The 17,745-nt window shown below is 34.3% G+C and overlaps 1 pseudogene; it reads right to left on the minus strand.

The window, feature by feature from the left end:
* Positions 1–16,772: 16,772 nt before the first annotated feature.
* On the minus strand, positions 16,773–17,529 carry LOC137637515 (uncharacterized; annotated as a pseudogene).
* Positions 17,530–17,745: the final 216 nt, after the last annotated feature.

The following is a 17,745-nucleotide window of genomic DNA, read 5'->3' on the forward strand; positions in this document are numbered from 1 at the left end:
GCGGCGCTCCAATCCTGTGAGAAATGCCCATACACGCTAAGGACTAGGCTGCTTAGTTCAAAAGGATTAGACACCCAGGATTAGGCCTACATAGTTATGTTTTTGGTACTTGTTAACTAAATTTGGTACATTACGGGGTATCAAGTGCAATTGATAGCCTACATCTAATTTTAAAAATGTCAAATTTTGCTTCTTTTTACTTTCTTTATTTTTTCATATAATATAAATCTATGAAATCTGACTTGAAATAATTATACGAAGGAACGTGATAGGCATTCTCTTTAGGCTTCTACGTGGTGGTGATTTGTCCATTACGGTGTTAATGTACTTATTTCTCTTGAAGTCATTATAGGATTACCTTTACCGTTTATTACCATTAATCCGAGTGTCCAAGTGTCTCCTGAGAGGAATATACTAAATGGATTTTTAGACCTTTTTGGAGATTATCTTATGCTGAAGCACTACTGCACTTTTAATTAGGCATACTTGTTTTCGCGTTAATTTATTGAAATTTGAAAGTATCTATAACAATGTGGGTTGCATCTTGTGAGATAGGTTAGATTAAACGCTTCGCTAATCATTGACCGGATTACTCCTCCAAACTTCTCTACTATCTCCTCCCACCGGCACCTGTGCAGGATTAGTACCCTCATTAACTTTTAACTTTACTTTGGGAGACTATATAGTTTGGAAAGAGAGAAAGAGCAATCTCTGATATAACAATAAAGCAAAAATTTTTTTAATACAGTAATATGTCAAAAGATTGTGAAATGTAATCAGTATATCATTATGATATAAAAAGTGCTCCGATGAAGGGACGAAGTATCGAATACCATACGTGTCAAAATAGGCGAGTTAATCAAGTCGCCATGTGTCCGTGCCCACGCACGCAAGAGATTGGCGGGGCAATCTGCCAATCGCGACGGGATTGGCCTGTCCGGTCAAACATGCTGACAGGATGAGAGGATAGGCTATTCGCGCTGGGTTTGTCCTGTTTAACCCCCATACACGTTAAGGTCAAATCAGCGCACCAATCCTCTGTATGTATGGCCTAATTAAGTCTTTATGTGCGCGTTCGTACGTTTACATACCTATAAAATGTAAATAAACCTCTCTCAATAAATCAGTTCTCTGAAGAAGTAACATGAAACTAGAAACTAGTCCTACATTTCATATTTTCATTTTCCCTGTGTTTCTTTTTCGTTTGTGACAGGATGGCACAATACATAAACACACCAAGAATAATGCCAATACCCTTATGCATTATAAATTTCACATTACGACATGCATAATAACGTTGTGTACATGGATGCCACCTTTATAAATACCAGGTTGAATTACTATGCACCGACCATTCTCGCTCTAGTTGCAGGCAAAACAAGAACTACCTTTCCCAACGAACTTTTCGACAACCCAGATTTTTTATATCTGAGACAAGACTGACAACCACCATGTCCCTGAGTATGTAAAATCCATTTTGGGTTATTTCAATAGCCATGTTGCATTATATTTTTTTGACCTTTAACATTAAACAAAGTTCTTAAAGTATTTCACATTTTTTTTGTCTCAAGTTAAATGAATATTCGTGAATATTGATTACTATACATACATACACACACACACACACATATATATATATATATATATATATACATACATACATATATATATATATATATATATATATATATATATATATATATATATATATATATATATATATGTATACTGTATATATATACATATATGTATATATATATATATATATATATATATATATATATATATATATATATATATATATATATGTATGTATATATATATAATAATAATAATAATAATAATAATAATAATAATAATAATAATAACTAGACTGCAACTGGCTAAAGCCAGTGGCGGAGGATTCCCCTGCAAAATAGGTGTGGAAATGCTTTCGTCAATCAGTAAAAGATATTGTGTAATGGTTTATTGGCCTAATGACCCCTTGACTAAATTTTGAGTTATGTTAACAAACTATTCTAAAGCAATTTATCTGTATAATAGCAGGTATATGGAGGTAAAACATAGGCAAAAATGACAAATATAGAGAAATTGACCTTTGAACTTGAAGACAAGGGGCACTTACAAGGTCATGTGAAGGTCACGGGTTAAATATGACCCCATATTCAGAAAGAGCATGTGCGAATGGTGGGTGGGGGTCAACAAAACATCACCTTTAGCCTACGTTAATATTTCTCCATGAAATAGCCAAATGACCTTGAAAATGAGGGTCAAGGTCAAATTTGACATTTGATTTGGAGGTTTTATGCACATGTTTGGGGTAGTTTACTATAGCATGCTATGACCAAAAACCAGTATTTCATGGAGAAATTGCCAAAGTCACGATTTCTGCAACGTCAAAAATAGTTAAAAATCTATATTAAAAAAAGTAATTAAGCAGTCGCTACAAAAGTTAAGCTAACCTTAGATAAATATATAGGGCATCATATGCCACTAAGATCAGGGCTCTGGGCCTTCCTGTTTTTGAGATCTCGGAAACAAACCTGTTTTGAGCCGGTTTGGCCATTAGCGACCTTGCCCTTGACCTACTTGCATTAAAGTAGGGCAATATCTGGGGATTTACCTCTGTATCATTGTCCATAAGGCCCTTAGCCATACGGCTTATGCTTTAGGCCTAATGACAATTTCAAATTTTACAAATTTTGCCTTTAAAAGCCCCTGTGACCTTGAAAAGTAGGTCAAGGTCACTTAAACTGGGTCTATGGCATATTCTTACCATAGGCTACCTATGATAATTATTTCAGATTTCTTGCGAAAAAAAAATGTGCGGAAAGAATAATAATAATAATACTACCAAAAACAATAGTATTCCCCTATGGGGAATCCTAATAATAATAATAATAATAATAATAATAATAATAATAATAATAACATCATCATCTTCGTCCATCATTAGTCCACTGCAGAACAAAGACCCATGACATCTCCTTCCACTTGTGTCTTTCTATGTTCTTTCTGTGCCAGTCCACACCTTCAAACTCTGTTAGTTCGTCAATTCATACTCTTCTCTTCCTTCCCCTGCTTCTTTTACAACATTGAGGGACCCATTCTGTTGTTCTTACCGTCCATCTCTTATCGTCATTCTCATTATACAGTATGTCCTGCCCATGTCCATTTCTTTTTCTTACATGTCAGAGTATCCTCTACTTTAGTCTGCACTCGTATCCATATTTTTCTTTTTCTGTCCCTTGGTGTTAATCCTATCACTATTCTTTCCATAGCTCTCTGAGTTATAACTAGCTCATGTTCTAAAGCTTTAGTAAGGCTCCAAGTTTCTGATGCATAAGGTAATATTGATAGGACCATCTAATTAAGTACTTTTCTTTTTAGAGAAAGTGGCACTTTACATTTCATTACCTCATTTTGTTTACCAAAATTTCTTCATACCATACTTATCCTTCTTTTAGTTTAGGTCTTGTGTCCTTGAGAAACCCTTACTTTCTATATTCTATCCTAAGTACATATATTAATTAACAATTTCTAGAGGTTCGTCCATAAAGCTTATTTGTTGTCTCTTTGCATTTTCAATGAACCTGATTTTAGTGTTTCTTATATTAATTTTTGTCCTACATTACTGCTTTCTCTGTTGAAATCTGTTATCATATTTTGCAATTCCTCCCCTGATTCAGTAAGCAGAACTATGACATCTGCAAATCTTAAGTTGTTAAGGTATTCCTCATTATTGTTAATTCCTATATTTTCCCAAACTAAACTTTTAAAAGCTTCCTCTAGGCATGTTGTGAATAATTCAGGAGAGATGGCGTCTCCCTGTCTAATGCCCTCCTTAATCGGAATTTTCTCACTATCATTATGTAGTTTTAGGATGGCTGTACTTCTTGTATAGATATTTTCAAGTATTCTAACAGAGGATTCATATATTCATTGTCTTTGTAGGGATTGCCCTATTGCTGAAGTTTTGAGAGAATCAATAGCTTTCTCATAGTCTATAAATGCCATACATAGTGGTTTGTTTTATTCTGTTGAGCTTTCCATTTTTCCTTTGCCTACATGTACACCGACTAGTCTGGCATATTCTTTCCATATTCTCCTCTGTCCTCATAAAACTGACAGCACTGAAAATACCAAACAATTCTTCTTCACTTAAAATGTTAACTACTGCACTGTAATTATTCAGTGGCTACTTTCCTCTTGGTAAGGGAAGAAGAGACTCTTTAGCTATGGTTAGCAGCTTTTCTAGCATATTCATTTCCTTGTTTCCTTTCCTCACTGGGCTATTTTTTCCTGTTGGTGCCCTTGGGCTTATAACATCCAGCTTTTCCAACTATGTTTGTAACATAATCCTTATTCTTTGTGTGTCGCTATTTTCATTGAACATTATCTTAGTTTTGCTCATATTCATTTGCAGTCCTACATTTCTGCTTTCTATGTTCAAATCTTCTATTATCTTTTGTAGTTTCTTCCATGATTCACTAAACAGAACTAAGTCATTTGCACATCTTAATATGTTAAGGTATCCTCCATTAATTTCAATTCCTACATCTTCCCAATCTAAATCCTTAAAGTGTTCTAGCAATGCTGTGAATTATTTAGGAGAGATTGGCTCTCCTTTTATATCTCCTTTTCTCACTTGGAATTTTTTCACTGAATATATGTAATATTAGGATAACTGTTCTACCCGTATAGATATCATCAAGTGTTCTAACATAAGCAACACATATTTCTCGTCTTTGAAGGGCTTTCGTTACAGCTACATTTTTGACAGAATCATAAGCTTTCACATAGTCTTTAACGTTGGCATATCCAGCTGATTTTTTCATTGGGTGGTTAATTACATAGCTCTGGTCAGTTGTTTAATATCCGCTTCTAAAAGCTTCCTGCTCTCTTTGTTGATTAGAGTCTAGCTTTCTTTCCATTTTGTCTTAATATGATCTTTATAAATATTTTTTATATTACTAAGAGTAAACTTATTGGGTGGTAATTTTTCAGGTGTCTTGTGTGTCTATTTTTGTGATATGATATAATGGTGACATTTTTTTCCAAGCTGAATATATAGAGCAGACTTGCAAACATTTTGTGTCATTTACTACCGTGAAATCTCCATTTATTACTAAATAATTTGTTAGGGCACCTTTTGTTTTGCCTCTTTTTATGTCTTTTAATGTTTTTTTTTTTATTTCTACTGCTATTTTCGGTACCGGTTCGGGTGTTTCATTATTTCTATTGGCAGAGTTATTTCTTATATCACTAGTGTATAGTATTGTATAGAATTCATCTGCAAGATTTATCAATCCATCTCTTTTGTTGATATATCAATTTTCATCCGTTAAAGCAAATATCTGATGGAACCCTGCTCCAATCCTTTTTTTCATTAACTTGATGCTTCTTCCTTTCTTTAGTGTTTTCTAAATTTAGGCATGATTGGGTTTAAGAATGTCTTATGCTTTTAGTTTTTTATTGTTTTGGGTAGTTCTGCTAATTCCATTTCATCTTACTTGGATTTTACCCTCATCTCCAATCTTTCTTTTATTTGATTTTTCTTATTTTAAATAGTTTTCCTTGATCTTGTTTAGAAAATTATCCGCTGAGCTCTTTTGTCAATTCCAATACATTTTTTTTTAAAATTACTATTCATTTCTTCTTTATTTTCTTCCATTTCGTCCTGTAGCTAGGAGTATTTATTTTGTATTGGTAAACTAAACTCATCCTATTTTTCTCTTATTACAGGAGTGTTTATTTTCTTTCTTAAAATCAGTTTTTTTCTCTCTTTCCCTCTAGATAAATTTTAACTCGCATAATTGTATGGTCACATAACTTTAACTTGATTAACACTGTCACCTATTGAACTATATTAACTTTTTCACTGAGAATAAATCTATTTCGTTTTTTGTTTCCACATTTTGGCTTTCCCATGTCCATTTTCTATGCTATTTTTTATGAAAAAAAGGTGTTAATGATTTTCAGATAGTTTTTTAGCAAATTTACAAGGATGTCTCTTTTGTTGTTTCTTTTACCTATTCCCAATTTGCCTTTAGCTGATTCTCCTCTCTTCTCTCTTCTTACGACCTACTTTAGATAGAAATCCCCCAAAACAGAAGCGAACAGTCTTATGTTTTTTTTTTTTTTTTCAAGATATCTTCAGATCTTCACAGAAAATTTTTCTTTCTTCCTCTGTATTAGATGTTGTTGGTGCATACTTTTTATTTAGCGTGATAATAAATCCTGCAATTCTATCACTGATACTTTAAAATTCTGCTGTTACCCACTCCATTTTATTGGTTCTTTTCATGTCTTATGGAGCAAAAGATACGCCCTTCTTTTAACTCTATATAAGATTCCCCAGTTGTTCTAATTTCACTCAATCCTATTTTATTCCAATTTAATTATTCCAGCAAGATCTTCCTTACATAGGATACTGACATTGCAAGTTGCGAGGTTCATTTATCGAAGGTTGCTTTTTCCACATACATTCTCTCTCTCTCTCTCTCTCTCTCTCTCTCTCTCTCTCTCTCTCTCTCTCTCTCTCTCTCTCTCTCTCTCTGTGTATATATATATATATATATATATATATATATATATATATATATATATAAATGTATATATATACATATATATATATATATATATATATATATATATATATATATATATATATATATATATATATATATATATATATATATATATATATATATATATATATATATATATATATATATATATATATATATATATATAAGTTTTGCTAATAGGAGGGCATTTTAAAAACATTGATTTTCATGACCAATGTAGTATTATCAAGTCCATGGAGTACTCTGTTAGTGAGGGTTCATCCTCATACCATATCACCAAAAACAAATAACATAATTATCAATCAAAACTTCAGATAATTATCTTCTGTGAACTAATTAGAGTAAAAAAAAATATAAAAGCTTTTAAAAATTGAAAGATAGAATTTGAACTGTTAAACAAATAAAAATTGTAAGTAAAAACACAGTATGCTTAGAAAATTGATAGCCTAACTTGATCGATATTGAAATGAGTTTACAGCAAAGAATTGACATCTTTAGTATGCTTTTGGTGAATTCACCAAGTAAGCCTACCGGTATTTTATGATATTCATTGAGTACAAACTGTCTGCTATCAGATGCCAGAGCCGTCAGTACCATTTCATATTTTAGCCCCCACCCCACCCGAAAAAAAGCTGATATGGCCCTGATATTCACACATTTTTCCTTTGTTACTACTTCATTCTCTCTTTGATTTCTTTTCTTTCTCTCTCATTTCTTGCTTCCTCATTCTTCGGTCTCTCTCTCTCTCTCTCTCTCTCTCTCTCTCTCTCTCTCTCTCTCTCTCTCTCTCTCTCTCCTTTTTTATAAAAATATGTTTATTACCACTTTAATGTTGCATTTAAACATTTTCCAGGTGTGTCAGCTACACTTCAGATCTAATGATATTGAATCCAAGACAACATTCTTCGATAACACAACTAAGAAAAAACTCACAGGTAAGTTGAGAACTACAATGTTGAAACATAGTGCAATCCATTCTATACTTCTAAATTGTCCAGCTTGTTTATCTTCATCAGCTATATCAAGAGAGTCTCCGGAAGAAGGACAAAAGCCGAAAAGAAGAGCAAGCTTTACAGACGGTGCTGTTGCAAAGGAAGCTCAAGGTAATTTTTCAGTGTCAGTGATTTGAAGGAATAAGCTATATATTTTGGACAAACACTAGAGTGTTGTAAGTAAAGATAAATCACTGATAATCCTCAGAATAATATTAAATCAATTTGAAAATACTTGGAATTCCTAAAGTTCCTGCAGTTGTTAATGATACTAGGCATCTGGAATTCTTGTTAAGTAAAGTACAAATCACAGATATAAGGGAGCAGAGAACAGCCAAGCTTTGTAGCCTAGTCAGTATGATTCATTTGATAATTCCATTGCTATTAGTAATCTAAGAACAGTCATTTCAGCCTTTCGGTACACTGCAATTTGTATGTGAGCAGTTACATTTGATGGCAATAGATAGATTTGAGTATTCTGTAGAGCTAATAGTATTTTATTCCTTGTTTTACAACAACTCTCCAAAGGGTAACACTGTTAAGGGAAAATAATGTTCTGATACTGCCAAGCTATTCCTCTGTTAAATGGATTTTCTTGGTAAATACATTTGGGCCTGATTTTGAACAAATGCTTAGTAATATCCTACCATATATCTAAAACTTATCCAAAACACTTGAAGCAGTTGATACAAGAGTAACACTAATGGCAGATGAAATACACATAAAGCCATATTTTGATTACAAAGGTGGAAATGTTGATGGGCAGCCTTTGATACAGGTGAAGCTGCAACAAGTGCATAAGTCTTTATGATAAGCAGTGTCATGTCAAAATTTAGGGAAGTCTTGCACATTATTCGAGCAAAATGTATGAAAGCTGAGGTTATCCATATTGTTGGCCGGAAGAAGATAGGTTTCCAGGTTCTGTGTGTTGTAAGTGACAACAATGCTACAGTATCAATGGCAAGGCTTTATCTTTTTTTCTAACCCACCAAAGATATCGATAGTTTATCCACACCCAGTACATAGTACCAAGCCACTCTTTTTCATGTTTGATTCAGTTCACCTACTCAAATGTATCAGAAATAACTGGATAAATAAAATAATTTTGAGATAACTACGGAGTACCCTGCATTTTTATCACATGGTATCTATAACGAAAATCACAATGCTCAGTTCCTTTCAAAATCTTACAAAATCTGTATAAAGATGAAGCAGAAAATTTACTAAAACATTCATATAGGCTATCACTGAAAGCAGGTTTGGAAGGAAAAAATATGAAACTAGTTTTGTAAATATTTAGTAAATATGTTGTGGAAGCACTTTTGAGTATTGGAAATAAACATTTATTATCATGCTATTCCACTGTTGCAGAGTACATAAAGATAATTCACATTTGGAGGACAATTATGAATGTACAGTCACCATATATGAGTATTAGAACAAAGAATATTTATTGTACTCCATTAGTTACTTGCACTAAAGATGAAAAAATGGAATTCCTTAACAACTTTGGAAATTGGCTAAAAGCTTGGGAACAATGGAGTCAAAATATGGAAATCTCAGACGTGAAACTTTCACAGTTCTAAAGCACACCTCTCATGCCGTTAAAGAAATAGTTAGGTATTGTACATCAGAGCTAAACATGAGTTACATACTTAGTGCCAAATTTCAAACATAAATTAGAATACAGATTTGGTCAATGTAGACAACTGTTTAGTGGTAACTACAATATTTTTATTACAGAGATAGTTGACTGAGAAAAAAAATCGAATCTTGCCAGTGTTGGAGAGAAATTTGACAATTAATGGCAAGAAAATTGTACTAAAGGATTTTAAAACTAGTTATAAAGGACTGGAAAATGTATCACAATCAGATGTGATCGATGAATTCAACACAATTGTATAAAAAGAAGATATTGAAAAATCCAAGAACATATTGCCAGGCTATTGCTGTTTTGCAGTTTTCAAAAAAGAAAAAAAATGAACTGTGACAATTGCAAGGCTATGCTAACTTACTACACTGAAAATAGTATGCATGAAAACAACAATTATATTAATGGTCTCAACAGAGTTCCCCGATGCACCAAAATCCTATAGTCACAAATGTTGCTATGTACTGTTACATTGGGATTGACAAAATGGTCCAAAACCAGTCTTTCCACAAAATTACCAATGAGAGAGTGGTGGGAAGTGTCTTGTCCTACAACAAATTAGCTGATAATGAAGCATAATTCCAACGGATTTATGTGATGCTGGCCATAATGCAGAAAATAACTGAAACATTATATTATGGACAGGAGTAAATATCAATTTAAACAACTATTGCTAAAAGAAAAACACCTCCGAAAAAAAAAAACTTATGAGTAAAGTTGAAAAGGGAAAATGCAAATATTAAGAGTCAAACAAAAAAATTCTGTCAAATCCTTCAAGTAAAGAAAATGTAGAGTACGATCAGGTGATTGCTCAGAAGATAATGTTCGATCATTTAAAATTGCTGGAAATGTTTTTAAATTAAATTATGTTAGAATTATTCAGTTTATTTATTATGCCCAACTTAAACCACAGTGAGTGTACTGTAGATTTTTAAGAAAGAAACGATAACCCCAAGAGGTAATGTGGCTGAAGAACGATTTCGTATTAAAAATGATAAACGAAAAGAATAAACGGTTGTAGCACACAACACAACAAAGTAAGTGTTTTAATTTTTGGGTATGTAATCGTAGTTTGGAATTAGGCTACTGCCATGGGAAAGTTTCATTTAATTAACTTCGTAATTTTTTTCGGTCTCTCTAATTTTGTTTTAGCCGGATTATTCAAGGCCATCTCCTGTTGGTGTGTATGATTTCTTAGTTTTTCCATGAATCTAAATTTTTCCATGAGGGTTGACAACAGTAGACTAAAAAAACGAAACAAATTGTGTATGTACAGTGAGTGCTATGTTAGAGAAAGAAGGGTTGTGGTTGGCCAGGTGTCCTCGCCAGGTGTCCATAGTTTGGGGTGTAAAGCAGTGGTCACACTTGGGAGATATGGCCATGGTGATGCAGTGATATGTGGATTTTAGCTAAATTTTGAGCATATCGTCATATATACCCATTCATCCCGGGTGTATTGCGTGCTAAATCCCACGGACCTCGGTGAGCATCGCCATGTATGCAATACATCCTGGGTTGCCCCGCTCCGTTGCAGAATGAAACATGCTCCATTTTATCGCATAGGGTGTAGTGGTGGCTGGACACCTGTGGTACCACACGTGCAAGGAGATAACTCATCGCATTACCCTTGTTCTATTCTGCTGGTATTGCTTAACCTATTCACCTCTCAAAACTATATCTGAGGTATACCTCCCTACGGGAAATGTGGCAACATGCATTGTTGCGCATGCATTCAGCGCTGGTTTATAAAGTGGGAGCGGTGGTATGCCATCCCCAGTCATGCTTTGTATTTCAGTGTCGGAGGATTGTATCTCTATTGACACACAGTGTTGACGTATCGTGTAGCACCACATACTATGGAGGGCAAAACGAAATGAACCAAACCAAGCAACCGGTACAAGATAAAAAGGAAAATGCTAGCCTGTGGTATACCCAAAAACTAAACTTCATCAGAAGTTGCCAGTGCCATCACACCAGCAACCAAGGTACAGATGTCCCGTTAGGACAAATCAATGAGTGTGTGGCTGATCGTAGAAATCACATCATAAATTGTGATGTAGCCATCAACAACAAGTGTGATGCCAACTTACGTAGAAACCACATCAAGTGTGATGTTGTCCACATCAGTGAGTGTGATGGCGTCCCTAAAGACGTCCCAACTATTGGAATGTGCGGAGAAAAGCCTCTCGTCACCACCCCTAGCAATCGAGCCCATTTTAGCACCCATGGTGGAGCCCCCGTAAGATGCCACAATGTACCATGTGATAGAACCTCTTATGGTAAGTGTTTTTTATGTTTTTAATAGAAATTTTACATGTGAAAACTATCTGTCTGCATATATGTTATAGTACATATATATATATATATATATATATATATATATATATATATATATATATATATATATATATATATATATATATATATATATATATATATATATATATATATATATATATATATATATATATATATGTGTGTGTGTATATATATATATATATATATATATATATATATATATATATACATATATATATATATATATATATGTGTGTATACATATATATATATATATATATATATATATATATATGTATATATATAAATATATATATATATATATATATATATATGTATATATATATATATATATATATATATATATATATATATGTATATATATAATATATATGTATGTATATATATATATATATATATATATATATATATATATATATATATATATGTATATACATATAGAAAAATTCATGTATATATATATATATATATATATATATATATATATATATATATATGTATATATATATAGAAAAATTCATGTATGTATATATATATATATATATATATATATATATATAATATATATATATATATATATATATATATATATATATATATATATATCCTGACGCTTGTATGAAAAATGTATAGAAGTATGTGTTTTATACAGTGAGATTAATGACCTTTTCAGGACTTTCATAAATTGTTGTGCGCGATCACTGAACTCTGTTATAGATCGTGTGTCTTAAGTCTGATAAGTGACGTGTTGTAAACCTTTTGGTGACAGCATAATTCCATCACAGTGGAGATTTCCACAAAATCTAACAATTCAGCATATTGACAGAGCAACATTGCATTAACTCGTTCCAAGGGGCAAGCAGTACCACTCGAGCGATCATTAGAACAAGAAGGTACTTGTATGAAGAGTATCTGGCTGTGTAAAAGTGTACTCACAAACATTTTCATAATAAAGTGAAAAAACCCATGGCTTATTGGAATCACATAATAGGGAAGTGGTGTGAATTTTATATTACTTAATGGCTAATGACCCCTTTCATTGGCACGCCATGCTTCCTACAGCTGAGCTAGCTTTGAACATTGCATATAATGCTTCGCTTAGGGACTGGCCTTTCTTTTTAGTGTATGGACAAGATCCTGTGTTACCATATACTGTCCTGATTAATTCGCAACAGTTGACAAATTATTCAACTGAGCAATACCGTGAATACTTAGTAAATCTCTTAAGGAGAGTAATAAACACCACTGAAAGGTTTTTGAAAAGAGCTAATGAAAAACACAGCTCAAAGTGGGCGATCGTGAATATTTGAAACAATTTCAACCTAGGAAACACAGACTAGAGCCAGCGTATTAGGGTCTATACCGAGTAAAGATGGTTAAATCTAACACAGTAGTGATACACAACCTTATTAATGGTGCAGTGTCTGAACATCATCAGGCACACATACATGTGGTTCCAGAAGAGGTAGTTTTCAAAAGTGTCAATCAAAGTGTAGCTCCTTATCCCTGCATAAATGACACCCCTCGAGTTGATAACTAGGATTTTTTTTTTGTTTGCTGTTGTTGTTTGAACACACCTTATTTCCTCTTTTGATGTTTTCTAAATAAAGTTTGATAATTTTGCTGAGTGTAGCAATACGTATGATATGACATACTGTTGAGTGAACCTAAAAACAAACAGAGAGAGGTTAAATAGGTCAGGTGTGATCCGTCACGCTGATGCTGTATAATTTATGTATTTAATCATATGAATCCTAGTTGCTTAGGCTGGAGCGGTTCCTGAAGGGCAAATGGCTACGAGATTAAAGTTGAGCCTCGAGGAAAGGCAGTATTAAAGAATGTGTAGAGGTGAATACCTTATACTTAGAGTTATAAGAGAAGGGCGGGAAGCTGAATGATTTTCTCGGAAAAACGGCTAGTGACCACCGATTTATAGTTACAATTGCAAGTGTAGTAGTGATTTTAAGAATGGTGAATTGGTGGTGTTGAGTTGTGTTGTGAAGTTGTGCGTTAAACCAGGACAAGTAAAATTGAGGGATGAAGGAATGTTCGTTCCTACCCCTGTCCCGCTCAAAAAGCCTATAATGCCTGCAACCAGAGGGAGGTTATTGATGAGGTTATGTAATACCGACATTAATATGATTTTTTGTTTTCACTTTGGGTATTCTGTATTATAGTTGCAGGGGTCATAAGAAGAAATGAATGAAATCATTTTATATTATATTGTGTATATTTTTATATGCAATATTTAATTTTCTTTATTTTTTTTTGTGGAAGATGTTTATTTTTATGTGTGATTTTATGTTGCATTTCTGTCTTGTACATGCCATGCCCTATTACGAGTCAGAGTGTCCTCCATGTATCATAGACTATAGAGGGCAAGTGCGCACCTTCTCCCGGAGTGAGGAGCTTGGGAGGGGGGGGGGGGGTAATATCGTAATCCTTGTATGAAAAATGTGTAGAAGTATGTGTTTTATACAGTGAGATTAATGACTTTTTTAAAAGTATTATGACTTTTATAAATTGTTGTGCGTAATCAATGAACTCTGTTATAGGTCACATGTCTTCAGTCTGATAAGTGATGTGTTGTAAACCTATTGGTGACGGTATAATTCCATCACAGTGGAGATTACCACAATATTTAACAATGCAGCATATTAACAGAGCAACATTGCATTTACTTGTACCGATGGGTAAGCAGTACCACTTGAACGATCATTAGAACAAGAGGGTACTCGTCTGAAGAGTATCTAACCGTGTAAAGTGTACTCACGAACATTTTTATAATAAAGTGAAAAAAACTCATGTTCCGATGTCTCATTATCCATTGACATGGGACACAAACACACACACACGCACACACACACATATATATATATATATGCATATATATTTACATATATTTATATATATATATATATATATATATATATATATATATATATATATATGTATATATATATATATATATATATATATATATATACAGTATATATATATATATATATATATATATATATATATATATATATATATATATATATATATATATATATATGTATATGTATATATATATACACACACACACACACATACACACACATATATATATATATATATATATATATATATATATATATATATATATATTATAAATTTCTCCTGTAAATAACATACAACATTTTAAAACTTTTTATTCTAATCACCCATTCCCATTTTCTAGGTTCGTAGGGACCATGCACCCTATCAGGAGGGGTACGTCGAGGATGAGTTGTCAGAAACAGATGAGTCAGTGATGTCTGTAGAAGAAGGACAGCCAATATCGGGGACTAGGAGGCACCAAAAGCCCTTTTTATTCACCACTGACCAGGAGAAAGACTTGGCAGCAGAGCTTGAGGCCCACATCTTCCTATACGGCAAGGGAGACCCAGTGTATAGGAATAAGCCCAGGAAGGACAGGATGAAGAGAGAGAAGGGGAGAGCATGGTGTCACTTGTCTCTCCCCAGGAACTGGAAAGGTGGATCCAGATTATGAGGACCAGATATAGCAAGCTGACGAAGTCAAAGAGTGGCGATGGTAACGACATCCGGATCCAGTAAGAGATGAACAAATGGATCCCGAAGCTCTTTTCTTTCATAGAGGGTATATTCAATGGTCCCAGCAACCCAAGACCCAATGACCAAAGGAGGTATGTGGAGTCATTTTTTATGCCAGCTTTTAGTTATTATAATGACTAGCTATCATTATTACTGTCTCCTTGGACTGCACATAGATCATTACAACACTGGTTTTATTGAAATTATATACGCATTGAATTTGAAAAAAAACATATGACATGTTTCAAGCAATTGACTTAGAACCCATACTTACAGCAATCATAGTACAATGAATAAAGTATGATAAATGTTAACAAAATGTTAAATGTATGTGAATAATTCTATCAATATGTCGGGTGTCATTTCAGAGCACGGCTTCAGCTTCTCTGCCTCCTACGCCTTCACCCACTTGTGACGTGGTCAAGATCGGGTGAATCACCTCTCAAACTGCCTCCTCTTCCTTAGTTATCTCTCCCAGCCACATTGAGGACTCGATTGAGGTCAAGGTACGAACATATTATTTATTACAGAGAGTAGAAACACGATAATTAACTCTGATGATAATATGATCTAATACTGATACTAATGATCAAACCTAATTAATATAAAAATAATATTAATAATCCTCCTTCTTTATTCTCACAAAATTGACATTGATGGAAAATGAATAAATTCCGAATCCACTAACCTAACTTAACCTAACTAGCATATAACCACCTATGATTACTATGGAGATACTGTATGTTAAAACGCCATTTTTGTCTCCTTGCAGGTCTTCGACTGGTATCAGAGAGCAGTGACCCAGTTCCTAGGACCCAGGTGAAACTTAAAATGGTGGCTGTGAAGGACGAAGACCTCAACTTTTGGAAGATGGTGGTGTCGGAGCCCTTGGCGCGCCTCCTGAATGCTGTTGACTGCAGATTTGCGGACAACATCAATGCTGAACTTTCTAGCCTTGTATACAAGTATCAAGGGCTAAATCTTGATATTGAACAGGTGTAGGACAGGAACCACATGGCTCCACCACCTGTAACACCTCAACCCTCCCATTCGACACCTGGTCCTTGTAACAATTTTCCTTCACTGCCAGACGACATTGGGAACATATCTTTCTAGGATTTTTATGATTTTCTGGCTGCCAGCTCAAACCAACGAATGTAAGAAAGGAGAGGAGGATGGCTGATATAAAGTAAGCAAAAAGACAGTGTATGGATATGAGTAGATGTAGACTCTTCTGTTTTAGCCACCCCCTGGCGAGAGTTCCTATGAACAGGCCTCAGTAGTAGTAGTGATAATACTAAAAAGAAAAAAAAGTAGTCATTGTGTGATAAAGCTTGAACCCAACCAATTGTTGATACTCAGTTTCCTTTCCATATATATGATTGTTTTTGTTTTTTGGTATGTCAACATTATGGGTTAAAATAAGATGATAAACAATTAAATTGATAATGTGAGTGGCTGGTTACGTTGTAAGGGTGTGTCAATAGGTATTTAACAATAAGAACTGTGTAAAGTGACATTGAAATGGGTGACCTGTAATGAAACAACCTTGTAGTCTTTTTCTGTTTAAATATTCTGTTTATCATACCTTTAAATCATACGCTCCTGCCATGAATTACTCTCCTAGGTTGCGGAGTACTCATTCAAACGCTCAGGTTGCTCCTTGGCACCAATTGTTGTCCTGTGGCCACACCTCACATGGAGTTCAGGGATATCATTATCATCCCTCCAAGTACCAGGTATAAGGTTGTGGGTGTTGGGGTCCTCCTGGTCTCCCTCAGTGTTGCAGCCGGCCACCTCACTCACCATATTGTGGAGAACACAACAGGCCACAATGTCAGCCTCCACCCTGTCGTGTTTGAGCTGCATGCAGGTATGCAGAATGCAAAATCTGCATATGGGATAAGAGAAATAAAACAAATAATATACCCGGAACATAAGATATATTTTAACAATATATAACTTTAAACTATTTTAAGTGCTTTGGTATAAGGGCAGTCACAACTGGGTATTGGTGGAGGCACGGAAGGTAGATTATGCATTAATAGGTTTATCCATTCAATATGAATGTACAACAACCTCACCTATCTGCCATAATGCCAAAAGCATTCTCCACAACTCTTTGTGCACTGCTGACTCTGTAGTTGTAGATCCTCTCGTCATGTGTGAGGTTTCGGATGGGATACTGCTTCATCATGTAGGGCTTGAGGGCAAAAGCATCATCACCCAGCTGAAAATAGGGAACAGGAGTATGGTTGGGGTCACCTGGTAGAGGTTCTTGAGGGGGCAGGTTGGCTTTGTTGTTGTTCAGCATGTCAGCCAGCTTTGATTGGGTGAGCATGCCCCCATCAGACTATGACCCTACAGCCCCCACCTCCATATACAGGAACTTGTAGTTGGCATCCGCTACAGCAAGCATCATCATCACGTAGTATTTCTTGTAGTTAAAGTATCGTTAACCACTGCAGGGTGGGTTCCTGATCCTTACATGTTCCCAATCAATGTAACAAATTGTTTTGGTAGAGTTGGATATCTCCTGGAATACCCTGGCCACACTCCTCCATTCCTCTGCAGTATCTGGCATTTTGAGGGCCCT

The sequence above is a fragment of the Palaemon carinicauda genome, chromosome 1 (assembly GCF_036898095.1).
Source record: "Palaemon carinicauda isolate YSFRI2023 chromosome 1, ASM3689809v2, whole genome shotgun sequence".
In the NCBI taxonomy this organism is placed as follows: Eukaryota; Metazoa; Arthropoda; class Malacostraca; order Decapoda; family Palaemonidae; genus Palaemon; species Palaemon carinicauda.